The sequence below is a fragment of the Micropterus dolomieu genome, linkage group LG01, assembly GCF_021292245.1.
Source record: "Micropterus dolomieu isolate WLL.071019.BEF.003 ecotype Adirondacks linkage group LG01, ASM2129224v1, whole genome shotgun sequence".
NCBI classification, from domain to species: Eukaryota; Metazoa; Chordata; class Actinopteri; order Centrarchiformes; family Centrarchidae; genus Micropterus; species Micropterus dolomieu.
Genome location: NC_060150.1, coordinates 32269381 through 32292586, shown reverse-complemented (window position 1 = coordinate 32292586; position 23206 = coordinate 32269381). Strand labels below are relative to the sequence as shown.

General features: G+C 43.4%; 1 protein-coding gene across 1 annotated transcript in view; it reads right to left on the bottom strand.

The window, feature by feature from the left end:
* The window catches only part of zfhx4 (zinc finger homeobox 4), an 81062-nt gene extending 63573 nt beyond the window's left edge, over nucleotides 1–17489 (bottom strand). The window contains exon 1 of the mRNA XM_046065414.1: nucleotides 17211–17489. The gene's annotated coding sequence lies outside the window, so the exon portion shown is untranslated. The remainder of the gene's footprint in view (nucleotides 1–17210) is intronic.
* Nucleotides 17490–23206: the final 5717 nt, after the last annotated feature.

The window sequence follows — 23206 nt, the reverse complement described above, 5'->3', positions numbered from 1 at the left end:
AAGTACAGTGATCATTCTGCACAAATTGCATGTTCAGATCTAGCATGGAGGGATAAAAATACAACATACAATATATATGAACAGAGTTTCTGTGAGGGCACTGAAAAGAGTCTCCTAATAGTTGAACCTTATGTGGGGACTGGATGCCAGATCTTAACTAAAATGCTTAAGTCTTAGCTCTTAACTCAGTCCATCCTCTTGTTATGAAAGAGCAATGTGGTGCAATGCGGCCTGGTGTAGGCTTTTGAAGTCATCCTGATCCATTCAGCATGCATTAATTTAGCATAGTTAGAACAGAGAAGAAATGAGATGTCTGGTCTTGTTATCAAGTGAATATAATATTTTCCTGTTCTACCTTTCCGAGCTCAAAGTAACATTTTGGACACCAAAATCTTCCGACTTGCGCAGATCAAAACAGTAGCTTGTAATCAGCTACATAAAAGCTGATTACCTGACATTTTGTCTTAAGAATAAATTGATAAGAAAGTTATCTGGAGCTTTGCTCCATTCCCCAGGCTTCACACCTTTCACAGCAGTAGTGCCCACTACTGCTTCTTTTAAGGCAGATCATGTTACTGCTAGCTAAGAAACCTTCCTCCCTCTCTCTCTCTCTCTCTCTCCCCCCACTGGCTTCCTTTGCTCTGCTACGAACAAGACTACTTTCATTTGACAGAGCGCAATAGATAGACAGATACATAGAGAGAGAGAGAGAGAGAAACTAACAATGAAGCACAGGTTTTTCCATACTGCAGAAACAGTTCCCTTCTTTTAACAGAAGAACAAAAGAGATGGCCTGAGCGGCTGCTACCTCTGTTTTTTAATTAAGCATGTCCCCTTGCTTTCACAAGCATGCACACGGACACAAGCTCACACCCACCCTTACACAAACACATACACTAAGGTAATTAAAGTGGCAGATCAAATCCAGTGAGAGGCAAATAATAGCCCAGGAATGCCTGGTTTGGACACTGCTAGTTCTGATGGGAGAAAGGGACTAAGAGACTCCTTGGCCTATTGTTTTTCTCCCCCCTCCCCTCCTCTCTCCTCAATCCCTCCATCTGCTTTTCAGTAGCTCCCTCAGAGACAGAGAAGCTGTCTAAAGCAGGGGATTTCTCCACATTTTAAAATTTTCTCTGGTTGTCCTTTAAACACTTCCGATAGAAGATAGAAGATATAAGTTGGATCCTGTATCTTACAGAAGTCAGAGAGTGGACATGGCCATCATCACAGACTATTCTTCAAATACAAATGTGCTGTATGAAAGTCACCACAAAGGCCAAAACTGCATTTGTTAGGGCTCGTGTCAATTATAAGCTTGTTCAGCTGTAATAAATGTGCTGATAATACATGAAGTGTTACAACAACATGTCCACAGAGCAGACTTGAGGTACAGAGTCCTGAGTCTCCTCCTGCTTTTGTCCTCCTGTCAGACTACCATGCATTAGCCAGTGGTGCAGTCTGTTAAATGCTAAACCTGTAATTGCAGTGTCGCCACATTGCCGACTTTGTTTACACAGGGATCTGTTAGGTTCAAATTCTTCATCACTAACTGTCCGATATTTTACTGCATGGGTAGACAGTGCTGTTAATACGGCTGTGAATATTTATAAGATCTGTAAACACTGGAATTAGGCATATCTGTGTTTGGGATGTGGTCATCTGAGTTCTAAAATGGTTATTTTCCCTCTACTTGTCAAACTGTTTGGGTACATATGTGAGCACAGCTAATAACGGGTGAAATTAAATCCAGGCTGAATTTTTAAGGTGACCCATGAAAGCTAGCAAAGTCAAACAACAAAGTCAGAAGACAGCGTGACACTACAGCTATATGTCCATTCCTTGAGGTCTCTTAGAAGGTCATCCCTCTCTCGGCATGTGGCCCCTCAGTCTAACACCAAATCTTCTATCAAAATGTCACCAAGCGTTAGCCAAAGACAAAGGCGAAGGGCGCTGTGAAAGCCCCTGCATCCATCTCCCACTGTCAGTGCCATGAATAGGCCTACTCTGGTCTAATTAGACCTGTTTATTTGTTGCCATGCAGAAATGGAAGGATGAAAAACGAAGTGGATGAGGGAGGACGGGAATTATCTCCTCCCTCACAATGCAAGAGGAGTTTCGGCTGCCATCAAAGAGCGCTGATGCGTGCGTGCACAAACACATCTGCACACATGCACACAATCACAGAAGAAGGCCTAATGCTCTCTGTTTAAAGTCTTAAATGAAAAGACAGAGGGGGGAAATTGCAAAAGGATGAGAGGGGGAGGGCTTTTGCGTGACCAAGTGTTTTTTGTCTTCTTTACTTCTTACCCTCACAAAGGGATTTCATGCAGCCCTTGTTTGTTGCCTGGAGGTGTAATATTAGAAGCTAGATGCAGTAGATCTCCCCAATGCGCCCCACACCCTTTTCTGTTCGCCTGTCCTCTTCCTTGTGTCTCCCTTGTGAGCAAAGGCCTTCATTACCAAAAGGCACCTTATCATTATTGTAAGGCGCGGCCCAGACACCTAAAGCAAGCGCCACTCCATTTAGCACAGGAATCTTGTTCAACAAATTACCTACTCCGCAAAAATGCCTTTTAGCAAATCAAAATCAAAATTACGCCTACATGAGCAATGATCTCCGATTGTAGAAGGAGGCAAAAGAATGAAGAGAAAGGTTTAGAGGAGGAGGGGGAACTAGGATCATGAGAAAAAACATAGAGGACGGAAGTAGCCTTTTTTTCTTTTCCTAGGGTAGGTATGCAGGTTATATCCCTCAGGTTGATGACAAGTAAATTGGTCTCATTGGTTGCTCAAGTAACATACACCCAACTGCCCCCAGGTCCTTACCTGATATTTCATTGTTAGAGGAAAAAATATATATGGGTAACATTGAAAATGATCAGCAACATGTGAGATGAGTGCATCATTGGAAACAAAAACAGTATGTAGTATAAAGTATACAAAAAAATAACTTGTTCATCAGGGGAGAACAAATAGTCAACACAGGGGTAATGTTTGTCTTTTTTTTTTCTCTCTCTCTCTCAGAGCAACAAGGGAATCATATCACTCAAGCCACGGATGGGTCCTAAAATCTGATTTAGGATCAGATTACACCAGCCCCCATCCTAACTTCAACCAGGATGAGGTGAAAACATCTATCATGTCCTCCAGTCACTGCTTAGATGCAACCACCTCAAAGACTCTAGGATATCCTATTGAGTTTAAAGCCCAGTTAAATGTATTTCTGTTATTCATTTTTTCATTATACTGTGGATGTGTATCATAGGTCAATGTCAGTGTTTATCTGCTGCTTGTACAGTTTCATAGAGACTCTAAATTTAATGGATTAAAGACAACTTTGACTGGATTTAACATTTTTACAAATGGACTTTGGGCTTACACAGTCCAGTCTAAATATATGCACAAGTCTCACGCCTTTGAAGAGGAAATATTTCAAACTAAACTCAAACTGAAACATGAAAATAAACAGTCAGACACTGCTGGGTCGCAGTCACCACTTACTGCCCTTGCTAAAGATTTTTCCAGCATCAAAGGCAAAGCCAATCTACATAGCTAATGCCTCCATTTTTTTTACTCCCCTTCCTCGAACTCAAAACAGCAAAGGCCGAGGGGAGTGAAAAAAAAGTGGGGATTTTTCTTTTGCCGGCAATCTGGAAACACTCTCTAGTTAATTAGGGTTGATTGGAAATGAACCGCACAAACAAAGGGCAGCCTATGCCCCGACTATTATGACCGTGCATGCGTGCGTACACGTGCACGGGGAGGCGGGGGGGGGGGGTTACTATAACCACCTTAGAAGTGCACGTTGGTAGAAGCTCCACTCTGTAGACTCTTCCCCTTGCTCTCTTTACCCCCTCTACCTCCACCCTCCAGATTAAGGGAATGCACCGCCAAAGAATGTGTGACGACCTCCACTGCCACAGAGCAAAACTTCCAGCCCCTGACACCACAAAAGGCAAGAAGGTAATTAAGTTTGAAAGAATAGAAGCACTGCCACAAACAATGCGCCAGTGTCCATGGGGAGGGATTGAAAGGGGGGGGTTGGTGTGTGTGTGTGGGAGGGGGGGGCAAAAAAGCCATTAACATTCAGTGGCCGGGTGAGAGAGAGGAAGGAGGGCAAAGGGGAACTGAGGATGGCATTCTCTCTCACTGTGCTTCTCCCTGTCTTTCTCTATCGCAGCACGACTTGTCTGTTCATTCTTTTTATTTATCTCTCTTCTTTTTATTTTCTCTCAATCACCCTCACATCTGGTTGGGACCCCCCCACCTCTACCCCCAGCCTTCCCTCCCAAATCACCCCTCACTACACTGCAACAGCTCTCCAATGCTCTTTTTGGCCCCTTTGCCCTGCCTTGTTGTTGCCCTCTATGTGAGGGGTGCCCCCCTACAGCCAACATACACTCACACACACACACACACACACACAAACACACATACACGCACACAACTTGTTTATTACAACTCTGGCTGTTGATTATCTCTTTTGCAAGGCTAGGTGTGACACTTTGCATACACTCAAACTTGAGGTCAGAACTAGCTAACAGTGATACACTCAATATGTCAGTTAGTTACCACCTGAGAGTGCTAAGAGCTAACTAGATTACCACCCTACACACTCAAATTCACACACACACACACACACACACACACACACCATACAAACACAAAACATACACTGGGAGCTTTCATCTTTTTTGCCACATCTCCTGCAAAGCAGTTTAACTCAATTAGTAAAGAATGTAATTTTATTTACAGACTCCCAAGTAACTTGTAGCACACACATACACACACCCAAAGACTCACACAGTATAAGCAAACTGTCCCTCTCCCACGTGGTTGGAACTAAGAAAGAAGTATTCATTGCTCTTGCATGTGTGTCAGTCTGTGTGTGTGAGTGCGCGTGTGAGCGCGTGCGTGTGTGTGTGCGTTCGGACAGTGGAAAGATCATGAGACACATTTACGTCAGATGAGTGAATCAGACAAACCGCTGCTAATTTCAATGAGGGCTTCTTTTGAAGAGAGAAGAAGGGTGAGAATGAGAAGTTAAAAGTCAGGGAGAGGCAGGCTAACAGTGACAACAATTGGTAAGTAAGCAAGAGATGGTTAAGCAAAAGCAAAACTGTGTGTGTGTGTCTGTGCACATGTTGAGACATCCTGTCCAACTCTTTTTCTACACAGTCGAGGAAAGCAAGTCACCAACTAATTGTGGTTCAGCGGCGTTATGTGTTTAGTAATCTGCCCCTCTTTGTCTCTGCGTCTCACCGGAGACATGGATTAGTGCTAAAATGATGACTGCTTAATCCTTGATTTGCCTGTGCTAAATAAATATTAATCTAGCCTGCTCATCGTGCTTTTGTAAGGTACAACATACACAATATGAAAGGGCTTAGATGTTACATAAATCACAGCCTTATCTTTTGGATGGGGCAAAGGCATGCGACCACACACACACACACACACACACACACACACACACACACACCTCCTCTTTTGCAATAACATAGCGAGTTGAAGGGGGTGCCGGGTGGGATTATTTGTCAAGTGAAATTGATAATCCTGCTAAATACAAAGCCTGAAAAAAAATCTGAGAATACATCTCAAATGCATTTTCTACTGCAGTGTGTAGATGCACACAATTATATGCCACCCCAGGAAAAAAATAACAAATATCACTCATTTGTGTTGATTCAGACCCCTCTCTTTCTCTCACTCTGCCTCTCAGCAGGTTTGTTTAGAAAAAATACTGCTGGGAACATAAAAAATGAAAGCTACCATTGCTGGACTCTCTCTCTCTCTCTCTCTCTCTCTCTCTCTCTCTCTCACTCACACACACACAAACACACACACACACACACTTAAATTGACAAGGCTGTGGTAGTGCAGCGCAGAAGAGGTTAAGCAAACACAGTCCACGTCAGTCAAGGATAGCACACACTCACGGACAGACACAGAGAGCAGTCTCTGACGCAGGCATTTCACATCCACCTGGCAAATATAAACGGCTGGTTATACTGTATCAACTACCATGAGCCTCAGATTCTCCGCTTATTTTAAGCTATGATAACTGCGAGGCCTGTGAAACAACTTGTATGTGTAATTTTTTTTTTCTCAGCACTCAAAAAAATAGCATGATATATTCTCATTACAGGCACAGCAGTCTGAAATGAAAAACATTTACAAGTTCTTTTCCAGCACTTAATCAGTTTTGCAAGAGCAGTAAGTCCTGCTGATGTTTTGGAACCTATTATAAAGCATTACAAACGAATGTAGCAACTCCGGCTACTTGTTGCCCAAAGTTCGTTCCTTTTTAGGAAAGGAAGAAAAAATGTCACCAATGTTGCCCTATTTGGTGAAAGATGTCAAGTGACAAAAAACATGCCCAACAATACTGCTAGTGATAGGATAGTACATATTAGTCAATGCATTAGACCACAGCAGTGTGATTGCTGGCTGACTTAAATCCTGTTATTACTCTATTTGGGTCTGAACAAGTAGGGACATCTTGTCTGTCCACTGTGTTAAAGTCAGGATATTTATGTTTGCTTAACCTGTTCTTATCTGTCTAACTACACTGTCAAACACAAGAGAAGAGGACATCTGCTTTTACAGTTAACCGTAAGGATACAGAGACACCTTGCTAATTGCAGACATTTCTCTGACATGGCGACCAAACCTTCCAGTTCTTTTCCAGGGGTAACAATAAAGTTTAAAGTTCAAACCCCCACTGTTTTCTAAAGACGGTACTCGGCGGGACCCTAGCCCTGTTATTATCTTCATAAACATAATCATAGGGCAGGTATCCTGACTGACGCCACAAGCTATGTGCCCCTCACTTAAACATCTCCCAAGCACTCCTCTGACACGCCACAAAAAGACCATTAATGTCTCAAGCATTTCAACAGGAAAAATGTGCGGGCCTTGCATAAGAAAAAGCACAGATGAACACACATTTAGGAACGCCGGTGTAAAGAGATGGGAGCAGGAATAAGGGATTTGTGGAAAAACACACAAAACACAACTGCACACATACCTTTTGGCTTTCCAAGAGCTCGAATACTCGTGACAGGTCTAATTTCTGGACCCAGGGAATTACTAATTAACTTAAGCTTTTGGCTCTCTGTTTAATTAGAGAGGTCTCCAAATGAACTTTAGACCAAAGCCATTTGCTTTTTAAACAAACCCCCTTTTTCTGACAGCTGTTGTGAGTTTGCCCTCTTCTCACAAAAACCACAAGGAAAGCACAGTTGTTATTTATGCCATCATAGGCTCTTTTTCTGGTTGCCGTGGGAGGGAAGAAAGAGAATGGGGGGGAGCAATGGAGTTGAAAAGTGTACATTTTAATTGGATTTCACTACAAACAAACAACTGTCAGATGTAATTAGCGTGGTTTTAGATTAGCACTACAATATTCCTTTATCAAATAAACACCATGTCACGCAAATCCAGGGCCAGCCCGCTGAGAGGGAACCGAGATGAAATGGACCCATTACCTTACTGTTCGCTGTAGGAAATAACTGCTATTAGATATAAGTGACACATTAAAATATTGAAATCTAACATGTAAGATTAAAAAAAACCTCAGTCACTCTGTACTTACTGTTAAATTATCAATATGAAATGAGGGTCTCTTTCTTACTGTCTATCTCTTTTTTCTCTGTATGTATGTACGACAAGGCAGTTGAAGACCAGAGTCAGCAATGTCTTCTTTTTTTTTTTGCTCTCTCTCAAACACACACATGCACTCACAGATGACGATAACGGCAAAGCAAAGCCACATTCAAGCATGTTCGTGGGTTATTTTTAAATTATACATAACATACATCCTGAAAAAAGCAGGCAATCACTCTATTCTCTAGTCTTTTAATAAAATATCTGCCATTTCTTTTACAATATTACAAAAAGGTATAAGGATGAGTGTCTCTGACAAGCCAAAAAGAACACCGGGCTATCTATCACCACATCTTGACACTTGTTTAGGTATTGTGTTAAGGCAGCGGTCCATTCTTCAGCGATACTTTGCTTTACTTTCCTCCAAAGCCCTCCTATATCTGCTCATCTTAGCTGGGAAGAAACACGGCAAAACTGCCCTCTTTATTTAGTCTAGAGGCAGAGAACTGATACATCAGTGAATCCGCTGACTAAACCGGCCTGTTAATACCTACAATTTCATATACAAGAACATTCCTACGCCTGCTCTGCTCTTCTTCTGTACTGTCACAGAAAAAAAAGGAGTCTTTTTTTTTTCTTTTTAAAAGCAAATAATTAAAGATTACTTGACGGCTGGTGCCAGGTCAGAAAAAAAGGCAGGGTTTGAGAGGGATAGTGTTGGCTGGAGACTCTTCGGGGGAGTTGTGGAGACACATGTTTACATCCCTGTATTAAATCAGCCTGAGACCTACATTGGAAAAGGAAAGATTTCTTTTTTTAATACTGTTCATATATCCCTGGAGTTACAAAATGGTCCAGAGAAATATTCATATTTAGTGGGGGCAGGTGGGTGGACATTTTGGAAATATTTTCATCTTAAATCAAATAATTTAGTTTTATAATAATAATAATAATAATAATAATAATAATAATAATAATATTTGAAAAGGTCACAATGCAACTAGGGCTAATTCTTTGGTAAATTCTTCTCATCTCTCATTACACTGTTTGTTTAAGCCCACAAGTCATGCATAATTAATTAGCCACTTACTCCCTGACGAGCCCTGCCAATGGCCTTGATATCCACATGCTATTGCCTTCAGGAATACCACATGCCAATCATGCCACATATGAGCATACACATGCAGACACTTGCAGACGCTGACAAATATACACAAGTAAAATACAGGAACAAAAGAGAAATTAAGGGTGATTTGATACAGATATCCTGCTAAAAAATACCATCATTATCTTATCTATAAAGATCCCCCCCCCCACCCCCCCGCAGATATATGGTATCACTCTCCCTTATTTCTCAAGTTTTGCTTGAGGTCTATTAATGTGCATTTGTCCTGTGACTGGGCTCTCTGGCTCTTAAACCCTGCCTTTGTCTTTAGCCAACAAGGAAGAGAATGTATCATTTGTCATGAGATGTCTTGTGCTATTGTGGTGTAGCTTTTCTCAAACCTGGGGAAACTTAGTCATTCATCAACTTTTCCCCCCCCTCTTAACTCAGAGCTTGTCTTTTTTAACTTCTCTTTGGATGAGGTAGTTGCGCTTTTTTCTCTGGTTTTGATTTTATCTTGCCAGCTTTTACAGCTATGAAAATACTTCTGAGAGTAATCGATAAAATGTGGCATATAACCTTTTGTACTGTGCATTATTTTGTTGGTAAGTACAAGAGGGACAAACCTTTCTAAAACAAAAGCCTGCGGAATGCTGTGTTGAATATGTAAGATGAGGACTTTGAGCCACTCACATGGACTTGAAGGGCTAAGCAAGTGTCCTTCATAGTGACTGCATAAAGGAGTATAGCGGACAAGCAATGTCACAGTCTGAAAGGTAACTGCAGCTTCAAGCCTACACCAAATAGTTACATATATACAGCAATAAAGTAAGAGTTTAGAAAATATCGAGGAGGAGGGACTTTCTCTTTGCATTCAAATTGCCCAATCACTGTTCTCCCCTCCCTACCTGACCACCACAGGAAAAAAAAGAACATCCAGAGATGCAAATGAAAGACGAGACAGAGAGCAACAGAGAACATGAGACAGACACCAACAGAGATCCACAAAGAAAGCAAATCAGTGAGACAATATGAGAGAAAGAGAGAGGCCTCATTTTTTTCAACAGCCCATTTAATTTCACATAAACCTGAGAATCTTAGCCACCCCCAGGGCCCACAGGACCTCAGATCAAACAGAAAGAGTCCTCAAACACACGGCCCCGATTGTTCTTTCCCCACCCTGCAAAATCCCCCCACTTCCACTTTGAAATGAAAAGAATAAACATATTATTCTAAATGAAATACCCAGACCCATGTTTTTCCATGGTTAATATCCTGTATGAGATGGCTGATGCAAAATAGGCAGGAGAGCCTGAGAACGGGACGGAGCGCAGAGGGAAGAGAAAAATCCCCCTCTTTCTATTTTCCCTAAAGAGACTGATGAAGGCCTGGCGAGATGAGAGAGACAGACATAGAGACATGAGAGAGAGAGAGAGAGAGAGAGAGAGAGAGAGAGAGAGAGAGAGAGGGTAACGCAATCCTAACTGGCGAAGGACCAAGAGCAACAAAAACATTTAGATAACCGCGCTCAATAATGAACGATTTCAATGAGGACAAAAATTACATTTCCTACAGATAACATGCCCTCTTCCCATAACAGAGCCAAAAGAGCCCCGAAACCACGTCATGCTCAACAGTGGTGCACTGGTGTATTATGTTAAGGGAGGGTTGTAGTAACCATATTAGTATCCTTTTACCCCACCAGAGACAGTACTTTACTGGTTGTAAGAAGATAGAGTTGGCAGAGCTGAGAGAGACAGGGAGAAATATAGACCTTGTATGACAACTCGGCTAGTTCCAGTGGAAAAGCAACAAATTACTCCTCAACCGACTCGGCCTGAGCTGTAACGCTACCGGTAGCACGGCTCAAACGATTACCGATCTGCGATACACACTACAAGGGCCACTCAAAATAACACTCCACATACACATAACCAAGGATCGCTGCAGCGCACTTGATCCTCACAGGTGGTGCAGGTCACAGCGAAAACACCATCCCCACCTTTCCCATCCACTAAGCACTCACTTCCTTTCATGCCAAAGTCTGTCAAGTTGTTGAGAGGGGAAGAGGCAAGAAAAGAGGAGATATAGCGTGGAAAGGAGGCAGAGAAAGAGAGAGGGAGTCTTTGTCCTCCTCCACTCAGCTCCAGCACGTTTCCTCCTCGGGTCTGGCCAGCATTAGCATATGAAAGGCGAGGGAAGGCGTGCAAAAGGTCAAAGAAAGAGGATCCTGTCCAATGAGAGACAACAAAAACAGGCCACACCGGCCTTTGTAGCGTTCATGTTCTCCACTACCCAACCTCACGCCCCTCCCTTGACCCTGGATCATTTCCATACGCCAGATGCAATAGCAATGATGACGGTTGATCATAAATTACTCACAAAGTCGAGTCGGGTCATATGGAAGTCACGGTGGCAATTTTAAGCTGCGTCACCACCCTTGTGCCCCCTACTGCCACAACCACCAGAGCTCACACACACACACACACACGCAGGCATTCACATTAAACACACCTGCCTCGCAATTCCACAGTTCCCTCTACCCAGACAGTATCCAACCAAATCCTTAGCAAGCATCTCAACAAAGGAAAATGTAAGAACAGTGTAGTTTGATTTTATCCATGAAAGCCGCTCCCTTCCTTCCATGTAAATGCTACCTGAGTCACATCCATCCACTACATAATTGCACACTCCAGTGCTTTAGGGATGCAGTTTAGTATATACATGGAGGATTAGGGAGCCCAGAATTTACCAGTCTCCAACACAGTTACTCTATTATCATACATATTGCCTCACATGACAGCTTCCATCTGCTGGCATCCGAACAAACAGCCTAAAACAGCAGCCTGGTGTTTCCGGGTCCTCTCCAGTAAACACAGTCCGCTATAGGCAATGGTGGCCAGAGACAGAGGGACTGTAAGGGGAGAGAGGAAAGAGAGGGAGGGAGGGAGAGAGAGAAGAGGGGTAGAGCATTTCATCTCTCTTTCATCTCTGTCACCCAGTCAAGCGTTCAATGCCCCATTCAGAGGCTGCCCAGCATTATGCAAAATAATGCTAATCCCCTTTCCCGTGCTTTCACACTTGTATAAACCGCCGTTCCTGCCTCTGAAAAGCAATTATATCAGTTTACGTTCCTGTCAAAAAACAGGATTAGCATGCAAGTACTAGTAGCACCAACTAGGCCCAATCTCTATCCACCTTTGGCTAGCGGGAAGCACAGAAAATTAAATGTTTGTCCACCCTCCTCCTTAAAAAAGAAAGTCCTGCTGCTTGTTTGGGGGTAGCTATAAAGATGTGTTGTAATTAGATATTTGGATGGAATGAAAAGAAGGGCTGAATGTTTCAAAGGCAGAACTCCTTGTCCCTGTTATTTAGGCCCAAACGTCGCTTTGCCAGAATCTCAGTCTTGTACAATAATCAAAAACAAATTCAGCTATGTCGCTACACAGGGCCATACCAGTCTCAGAGTCCCAGTCTCGCAGTGTGTTACACATGTGACACACACAGACTGAGACACACGACACACAACTGAACTGTTGTCGTCCCTTCCGACACATTGCCGCCACATGCGCACAACCTTGCCAGTGCACGGGCGCACATGCAAACGCACACACTGAGCAGACAAGGAAAGATGGCAGAGTATTTTTGAATATGCAAATGCTCATACAAGCGGAACATGTGTAAATAGGAGTCATTGTGTGCTGCTTTAATCTGGACAGTCAGGCCTCTTTCTAACCCTCTCATGTTTTAGGGGGAGAAGAATGCACACCCATCCTGACTGACGACAGATCAGGGGACATTAGTCAGCACAATTAGCCAGGTCGTCATGGCGACTAATGAAATTTGGCAAAGCGGCCAGCCAGAGACTTAAATGAGCTAGCTGGTTATGTGCTAGCACAGGGGGCTGGCTGCTGGCTGGCTGGCTGCTGGCTGGTTGCCTTACACACACCCATTATTCTCTTTTCTGCCGTGGTGGTACAATGGAGTCACTTGTATCTCAGCCGATACCCACCGGCGGTACAAGCTCTCCGCCTGACAATTTGCATATGTTAATATAATTAAGTGCTAATTACACTAAAACTCGCATATTCACAAGCACCCTCCCCGGGAGCTACGGAGGGGCTTGATCTCGTTCCAAGTCTTTAACCCTCCTCCGCCTCTCGCTCAGTCTGTGTGATAGAGAGAAAGTGTATGTTAGCGGTGGTGCCCCAGGGCTGACAAAGGAAGCCCCCCCACTCTTTGAGACATAATGCTGAGCTGCAGCGGACTTCTTAGCTTCTCCCCCTACAGGCCTAGCTGAGCCAGGAGACCCTGACTCTACTACTGCAGACCGTCACCCCTCTCTCTCGCTCACTCTCTCTCACACACACACACACACACACACACACACACACACTACATAACCAAGAGAATATCATACCTTGCTCTATTTAAAATATTCAGCTGTTAGATAGCTCTTTGCATCAAAAACTGCATTCTTTGAACAGTTGCATAATAAGGAATAAGTGTTAAAGAGAGAGTCTGAAAAAGACAACTTGGCCCATCAGAGTCAAATAATAAGGTTGCAAAACACTGGTTGTGTGTATACGTCTTGCATGGAAATCTTAAAATTAAAAATGTATTATTTCTTTGTAAATACAACCACCCATCATTTGTGTGAGGAGAATGCTGGGTACATTGAGTATTGAAGCTGGTGACCAGAGTGATCGCAGTTATTGGAGCCATAGATGAGAGACAAAAAAATCGACATGACTCCCCCCAGTGAGTATGCGTGTATGGATGTGAGAGTGTGTGTAGGCCTGCCGTTTTGATAATGGAGGACAGGCGGTTGTGCTTTTCACATCGTAATGGCCGTGAATCAGGGAGGAAGCCAAGCGGTCGTGCTACAATTAGAGCTCTTTTGTGCCTCTTCCTCTGTCTCTTTCTCCCTCTCTTTTCGTGTTTTCACTCCCTGACAGTGTCCCTATCAAGGGTATGTTAAAACAGTCTACTCTGCTCTGCTGCAAAGGCTGAATGGCGGAGGGGGGGACAGGGGGCCGTCTGGGGGGGCAATTCACACTGTGCTGCTGCTGGACACGCACGTACATACACACCAGATGGTACAGGAAGGAGGATTAAATAAACACACATGCACAGACACACACCTATTGGCAGACAGACGCCTCTGTGTGCACTGTCCCTTAATGAATGTCTATGGGGAGTCAAAGGGTCCAAGCTCATTTAGTTGACTCTCAATGAGATGCAGCATTATGACTATGGTAATACGCTCCTCCCTTCCCCAATAACCATACACAGGTCATTGTGTCAGAGTGATTCATTTCTATCACACACATACACCAGATGTTAATACGCTGGAGAGAGTAAATCTCTCCAATGGATGGCGATGGGCTTCTATGCAAAAAAGGCGAAAAGTGGAGGAGAAAGAGAAGAGGGGGAAAAAAATATTGTTATAGCAGTATGGCGTGTAGTATGCTATACTGTTTGCTCAAGCATGACGGCTGGTAATGCAGGTTTGGATGTAGCTCTATGTGTGTGTGTGCCTTTGAATGGGGAGGTTGGGGGGGATCCCCTTAACTAATACCTGCTACTCGGATTACCATTGCGTCTTAAGTATTCAACCGGACTCATATTTTCCCTTTCTGCCTTTTTAGCCAAATTGGCTGTCTTTACACTGTAAAGCAGCGATATAGCCCTCCTTACTAAGGGCCTATGGGGGATCCACGAAGAAGAACATTAAAATGCAGCGATAGTCTTGTTGCAAAGCTCCTCTCTATTTCTTTCTCTCTCCCTCTCTCTTTCTGCAGCAAAGGCTTCTAAATCATCCAGCCTCCTCTATTAGACGGGAGACTTATTGAGGTAGAAACCATAAAAAATGAAGAAGGGAAATTTAATCCCTGAAATATTGATTTGCACATTAATATCAGATAGGCAGAGGGCAATCTAGCCGGGTGGAAATGACACATTGTCGACCCATAGGAGAGGCCCGAGCCAATCTTCTAGCTGCATGTGTCTTGGGCCCAGGAGTTATAGGACAGACTCAACCCCTGTCTCTCTCTTTCTCCCTCTCCCATCCTCTCCTCCTCCCAGTACCCTCTCATCCCTCTCGCCCCCCCACCCCTCCATCCGCACCCTTAATGAAGGCTGCAATGCTGAAAATGCATTAGCTTTTAATAATCAAGACGCATTTTCAAGCCAACAGCTATTGTCCTCCCAGGGCTGTCTGCCCATCTCTCACACTATATGTGTTTTTTTTTATCCCTCCCCTCTACTGTTATGGGTAAAATGAACGCCACAAGCTGCTTAACTAACATGCAGAGATATACACACCCAGCCTTTGATAATACTAAGACATCCCGCACAGAAAAACAAAAACAAGGGGCCTGGGCTTCTGCAAACATAAACCTCATAAATTCTCTCATTTGCAAGACAAGAAAAATAACGTAGAGATTCTGTTATTATAGAGTGAGACAATACCATCATTAACTGATGAAATTCACTGCAATTAGACAGGATCATCTCCTTTCATAATTTCATTTTTCTCATTTTTTTGATTTTTTATCATTAGGCCTAGGCTGTATTTTTGTAATGAAATGTAGGATTTTATGCAGATGCAATTAAATCGTCAGGACAAGAGGGAAGACCCATCCTGTCCAAAATCAGTGTTCATAGTTTATCAATCTATAATATTGATCTGATTTAAGTTAACATTTAATGGATGGAAAAACAGGAATGTTTTTATTGAAACTATTTTGTAAATTTAAATTTTAACTTATGTTTTCACATACAATTATAATAATAATAAAAAACAATAGAAATAATAATAACAATAAAATATGAATTGTTACTATTAAAGCAGGAACAACTGTCCTTATTTTCTGTTGGAGATTCCACAGAAAAACCTGTATTTTGATTAAAAAGTAGGTTTACACTCAATATATAAAAACCTGAATTAATGCAATTAATTATCCAACACATTTTAGTAGTATAACACATTTAGAAAAACTTTTTTAAAAAGACTCTATTTTCGGGGATAAATGCGCTCTGAAATCCATATAAAAAAGGCTGAAAAGCCGTGTATAAATAGACAGTCCCGTAAAAAGGTCGCCTACCCTACACCGTTCATCTCTCCACGCACACACACAATAACTACACCGTTACATACCCGGGTTGAAGACTGACTGGCCCCTTGGCCCTGATGTTTTGTTTTTTTCCCTCCCGTGCGATCGATGTCCCCCCTGTCACTGTCGCGTCCCAATCTAAGCCAAATCTCTCTGCCTACCTCAAAAAACACAGCCATCAGGGCGTAAAAAACACCTGAGAACCCGTGCATCTGCGCTCTGTCTGTAAATTAATACACAACACCAATCGACAACTTAAAGAAGATGTTGCAACCCGCATCTCTAGGAATTAACTGAGGTACAATTTATATAAGGAAATTACAAGCCCACCGACGCGGATGGGGGGGACCGAAGGTGGAAATGGAACTTGCTGACTATGGATGGAGGGCGTAATTTAAAATGTGTTAATATCAATAAATAACAATAGCGTATGATTTTGTATACACTCTGGTCTTTGAAATGCCGGTTCTAAAGAAAAACAAGGGACCCAGGACTTGGCTGGCTCAAAAGGGACTCGCCGTTCTTTCAGCAGCCCAACGATCGCTCTCCCTCCTGGGCGACGAAACCACCCACGCCTCGGTAAAGTGAGACTACTTTTAAAGCGCAGCAGGTAATGATGTGTGGATCGGCAAATGCACGTTGCTTTTGTAATGCTCATGTATTTAATCAAGACAGTAAGTCGACTCTTTCAAATATATCCACTTCTACACACGGAAGGGGATCGTGTCGGGAGACTGATCTTGTCACTTCGGCCGTGAATGCCTGGAAGGTACATGAAACCCGATGTGTTAAAAACTGGCTTTGAGCGCTGCGGTGCATCCGAATTATCAAATGAAAAAGCTGATGGTTGGAGGCTGAAATAAGGAGTCGGGAAGTGGGGGGAAACATGAAGCCGGACATCTCGACTGGAAACGAGCTCAAAGCGGACATGTCCGAGGGATCGGACTCCTGGAAAGGCAACACCATGTCCGCACAGCAAAGCCACAAGAGCGGAGAAACGCTCGTCTCGTTTCGTTGTATCTAACGTAGAGTATTCGATGTACCTGTCCACCACACAATCTCCGTAACAATCGTATAAACTTCGCAAAAGGCAGGTCTGGACGTGGTATCCTACTGTAATACCACGGACACATGCGTAAGAACGCCTCCGACACTGTCAGTCGCTTGCTTTATTGTAGCCAACGCGCCGGAGTTGCACTAACATCACGATATCCGCCTGTATTCTGGACTAAAAAACAACCAGCACCTGTTATCCGAACAGCCCTGATGTCAAAGATCCACCAGCGAGATAGATAATCGATACCCGACCCCTAAATTTAACACACACTCCAAACTACTCAATAAAAGTTAAAGGGAGAGGTGGAAAGGAAAAAACTTACTTTCTTCCCCCTCCAGAGCCGTCACCTCCGCTCCTCTCTTTGCTCTTGGGTGTATAAAACAGTCACATCCAGCGGCTTGCGTAATTGGACAATCAAAACGTGGAAAAACAGGGAAAATTACAATAATCCTCCAACTTTATATTGGGAAAAGGGGGTAAAACCACAAATGTCAAGCGTTTAGAGAGCTATCCCTTATTTTGGTTCCGGTGGCGGTGAAACGACGTGTCGACGGGCTGCCTCGCAGTTTCTCTTGTGGACGGGGGTCGGGAAACGGAGGAAAGGAAATGAAAATCCGATATGTCTTTATTCTGCTAATTATTATCGTTTTAGCCCTGTTTAAAAAAATGGCTGATTAAGTTGAGTGCGCATGTCTTTGTGTGTCTATTTCCCGATATGCACTCTGGGAATGGGTAGAGAGACAGAGAGAGAGAGAGAGAGAGAGAGAGAGGGCGAATGAGAGAGAGAGAGGGAGGGAGCAAAAGAGAGACAGAGAGGGAGGGAGAGAGGAGAGAAGTGTAATTAGTGAGTTGATCAACAGTCTCCACATTGCAAATGACGCGCACGCGGAGCCCTGGCGGCCGCGTAGGTCCATGCGCGCAGAAAACCCTTTTGTAAGGTTTCTCTCTAAGGGCCAAATCACATGTAGAACAATGGACAACCGCTTCCTGCAAACCAAACAGGCTGGACTTAGAATTACTTACAAGTGCTCAGAAGTCATCTTTTTCTCTAAAAACATGCTTTGCAGATGAATATTTCTGTACCGACGCACAAAAAGCTCCAACACAGCTTTCCTTTATTTATTTTTTTGTTAAACAGACATAACATTGCTATTTTCTCCTGACCATGATGCTCGTTTGCTATTACATCAGGTTGATTTGATTGATTATGAAACTACAGGTGAATTACCTTTTCTAACATGCACGGGATTGACAGCCGTTGCGGATTCCAAGAAATGTTTGGCTATAAGAATACTTCTGTGAGGTTTGGAACAATTTATCAAAATGAATGAAAAAGCTGAACCTCTTGAATAACACTTTTCGTGACTAATGTGAATAAAAAACAGAAAGAAAACAAAACAGCTGAGTGGGGAATCAAAACCACACAACCATAGTGTCCCGCGCATCAAAACGGGCCTATACATGGTGTAGAATACGTTTCAAAGGTAATGTACAAAAGCATAGAACGTATTTACACAGCAAGTAATTTACACTGCACATGGATGCACAGTTTGGGCTTTTTATATTGTATTTTCTAACAATGTACTCGTTTTTTTCTTGGAGTGAGGAGACTGTATCTGATCTGTTGTAAATATGGTACATATAAACATTCAAGCTTAAAAATGAAAACCATGATACATCACAGCAATCCACCACATGTTGGAAAGTCACCGCTGCCCTTTCGGGACTGCTGAGGCCCCGTGTGGTTTCAATAGAGCCAAACTGCAAAATCCAATACAGGGTCACACAAAAATCCCCCTCTCTATTCAAAGCTCCATTCACAGGCGTTTACATTTAGTGTCCTTACAAAGTGCATCGGTTTGTTGGCCCTATATCCTTTCAATGCAAACCATTTACTATGTGTTTTCCCCCTCGGTTTCTCAATAGTGGCTTTTGGGCAAGAGGAAGACTTTACACAGTCTCAATCGGGGAGAAAATCAAGAGATCTTGTTCGCCTTCATGGAAAAAATCGAAGCTGGGGGTGAATTGAACTGCATGAGCCGGGGCTTGGGATGTGATGATAATGCAGCTGCTGGCAAGTGAACTACTAGGTCTACTTTGCAGCCACATTGACTGGACTGCACCCATACCAACTGGATCCTTAAGAAGCCAAGAGATCCGAGCCCGACCCGACCCGAGGCTGTTTATTCTGGGTTTAGAGAGGTCTCTGACAAAGGGGGTGGGTGGGTCGAGGTGAGGAACAGAGGCGTCACTTTTCACCCGGATCCAAGGCTCCTGCTGCTGCCGCTACTGCTGCAGCTGCCTCGCTGTCCTCCAGGGGGGTTTTGTAGCCTGTCAGCCTTGGGAGGCGTCGCTCACAGACGGCTTGGAGAATCAAGTCTACCCGCTGTGGCAGCGGACGCGCATAAAAGTCCACCGGGGCCGTGCGTCGATCTTCCCAAAGCTGTGTGGAGTGGATGTATTTCTCATTTGCGACTTTGTACACCTAAACGGAGGACTTTTGTAGACATAAACCACCGTGATTTTTCTTTCTTACACGAGCATCTCCATTTATGTGAAAGGATGCACTTATTACCCACTTTCTGGTGATTAAATGTGTGCGCGCAGTTAACATTTTCAGTGGAGTTGCGTTTATTATTTTATTTGTTTTCAGTGAGAAAAAGAGAAAGTACAAAGCGGATTTAGAGAACTGATACAGGCTGCCGCTTATCTCAACCTTCTGCGTTTTGTAAATCCCCCCGGTCTCCACCCTCCCTCGCTCCCTGCAGACGATGCTCTTTCTCCGGAGGACCGCTTGACAATAGACGGCGTTAACTAATATTTCGCCCCATTTCCATATCAGCAGCATCCTCGATTAATTATAGATTTGTATCTGCAAACTCCGGTCTGGTGTCTGTGTGTGCCTGCTTGTGTCTGTGTCTGTGTGTGCGCGAGGATCTGTGTGTTCTGAAGCAAATAAATTGCTAAGACATTTCTTTATGGCAACACCAGAAACATAGGCCTGGACGATTGAAATTAAACTCTTTTAATTATACTGTAATTATCAAACATTAAAGGCACCGTGTTTCTTTTATTTTCTAATGCATCTGCTGACGGGAAGGTAGCACTGAACACTCGCAGTGATCTTATGCCAGTTCAGTAGATCAATAAGTTTGAATCGTCCGAAGATATTAACATAAAGGCTTGACACACTGGGAGATGCCATGGGATGGAACCATTGTTGGCCCATCAATATATTCTCTGAAGCAAAACTGAAAACCTGAATTGATATTTTCTGTTATATCTTTAAAAAAAATAATGTTGTCAATTCTGTACCTCATCCTGATGCTTGGCTACTACAAACAGTGTTTTCAGGACGTGCATACAGACTTCCACCTTGTTTGTCCTGTGCATCGGCGCCCTCATGGGGTTGTTTGGCTGACCCCTCTGCCTCATCAGGACACACATAAAACACGCAAAAGCCCACAGCTCTAACCCGCAACCTGCCACAGTGACCCACTGGCCAACTCTCGTCCAGCAAACACACGCACAAACAAGCTTTATAAAGGCCACACAAAAGACAATTAAGAAGTTAAGTGCAACTCAGCAACGCCAATACAGGATTTTGCCACTCACTCCAGAATAATTCACTCAAATTAAAATGCACTTTAAAATCTTTCTTTCAAAATATGTGCAAAAATTAAAACGGTATTTTAACCACAGTAAAGGAAAGGTCTGACAGGCAGAAATCCTCTAAATGAAAAGTCACTTGCAAGTTGTCACCTGTGTTAAATGAAGGTGCAGAGATGTAAAATCAATTCATTGCGAATGAATCAAAAAGAATTATATCTGTGATGTCAGCCAAATGAAGGTCTAAGAAAAATGTCTCTTCAACTTGTTTGCTGACAAAACCCTCCACAGAGAAGTGGGCAAAAACAATTGACTCTTTAGCAATAAATGAGGAAAACGTAGTAAATTCAGTGAAACAACATCAAGTTTTTTGCCCACATATGCTCACCATAAACACTCTGGAGGTGTTCACACTCAGCCCTAAAGCCATCCAACAACGGTCCATAAATATGCAATCGTTGTTAAAAAAAACTTCAAAATTTCCTCCTCTTACCTCTTTTAAATCCCCCCAAAAGCATAAAGTATAATAAGCCATAGAAAGAGAAGATAAATAAAAATGTAGACTCTCGGTACCTTTGGTATAAAACATTCCGTTTTTCTTCTTTTCTGTCTTTCTCTTGCTCAGTAGCGATCCGATAATAGCATATGGAAAGTGTTTTCAAAATGCCCAGATTTGGCACATTGTCATTGAAAAGAGAGGAGCGCAGTGATGCGGTGCTACAACAGGGGAAATGAGTTGCGGATTGGACGCAGCCCGCCTCGGTGCGGACTTATCCCACTTTAATTTAATATTCCGCAATCACACACACTAGTGATGGCATATAATTCAAGGAGAAATTCAGAGGGAAGGAAATGCTTTTGTGTGTGTGTGTGTGTGTGTGTGTTTTTACACCACTTTATTTGATTAAGGAGAGAGGCAGCATAATATTGTCTTTTTCACCCTTTTTACTGTCTTTTTTGCCTTCCCCCATCCCGAGTCAGTTTTTTATATATTTTTCATACATGAAACACTAGATATTTATTTGTTTGTATTTAGATAATTTATTTAAAAATCAACAACTCCGACCTCTTTGCGCATCTGTGTCATACTGGAATCACCCCTAACATAAAATCGAGACCCATAAACGCTTGTTTGTAAAACACTGAACCCAAAATCAATGTATTGGGACATTTCAATCGATTATATAAACGAAAATCCATACTCAACATGAGACCGGTATCAGCCCACTCTTCCGCTCCCTTTTAAAAGGAGAGAGAGAGAGAGAGAGACAGAGAGAGATACAGACACACATTGAGAGAGAGAGAGAGAGAGAGGGAGAGAAGGGGAAACAGCAGACAAGAGAAAAAGAAACAAAGACTGTCAATGCAGCCCTTTGCCTTAGTCACCTAGATCAGGGCTTCTCCAACATTTTCATGTCAAGGACCCCCAAACGGATATACCTTATGCAAAGGGCCCCCATTTAAGTGGATTTTGTCCCTGGGATTCCCAATATGTTTTTGTTTTTGTTGTTGTTATTGATTTAGGCGCTAATGGTGATACAAGAGAAACCTTTGTTCAGATACATGTTCTCTAATTGGAATAATTTCAGGTTAATGAAATCACAGTGAAATTAAACAATCCTTCATTTTTGCCGGGGGGAAAGCCCCTGCATGGCCTTCGCGGACCTTTGAGAATTCTTGAACCCCAACTTTGAGAACCACTGACTTAGATGTCAAAGTGCTTCCAGATGCGCAATGATAGTGCAAGTCCTGATGACAACAATTAGACAGAAAAATGCCCCAATCAAACGGGGCCACACGGGATTAGGTTGCATTTCAAGGGTCAAGGGGAACCGTTTCAGCACACAGACACACACACCCTCCTTCCACAGCAAATATCACATTTCAGCGTCACATAACCTACCCGAGCAACAATCAAGCACTTCAGGCACCATAATCAGGTATGCAAATTCCCAGGGAAAGGCATGGACATGATAGTCGGTGCGCACTGTCATATGAGCTATTGCATAAACTGTGCATTAATATGAAACATGATATGAAGGGGTAAGAAACAGGGGACAGGCGGGGGGTTAGGGGATGAAATAAGGAGGTGCCAATCATGTAAAATTTACATGGGACCACAGCTGCTAGGGCTCTCGAGCAGGGGAAGAGGTGGGGTGGAATGGGGGGGCTTGAGATTAGGAGACAGGGGAGGGGAGGTGGGGTGGAGGTGCAGGGTGGTGGGTCCGTGCAGCCGCCGGTGCCACTCTGTTTATTTGATAAGAGCAATCGATGGCCCCTGACTGTAAAGTCTTTACCCAGATGCAGGCGGGGCCAGGGACTGCCGCGATGTTGCTCCCGAAGAAGAACAAGTGTTGTGGCAAGAAAAAAAGGAGGGGTAGAAGAAGAACATAAACAAGAGAGGAGGAGAAGGGTGACTTGGCAGACGTCGTCGCCCGCATTTCGGTCGCTCGGGAGATGAAACAGTAGTGCACGCACACCCTCAGAAACACACACACACACCCTCCCCGCTCCCCATGTGCATCTCTCTCACACAACACACACCATAGACACCACTGCTGTTTCCATTCATTCTCACCTCGCCCTACTGCCCTCCTCCCACTTGGCCCTTTGGTCCTCCGATCTTTTTCATTGTTGATCCCTCTTTAATAGACACACGTCCAGTGAGTGTCCTCCATATATGGACAGAGGAATAAAAAGCACCCCCCC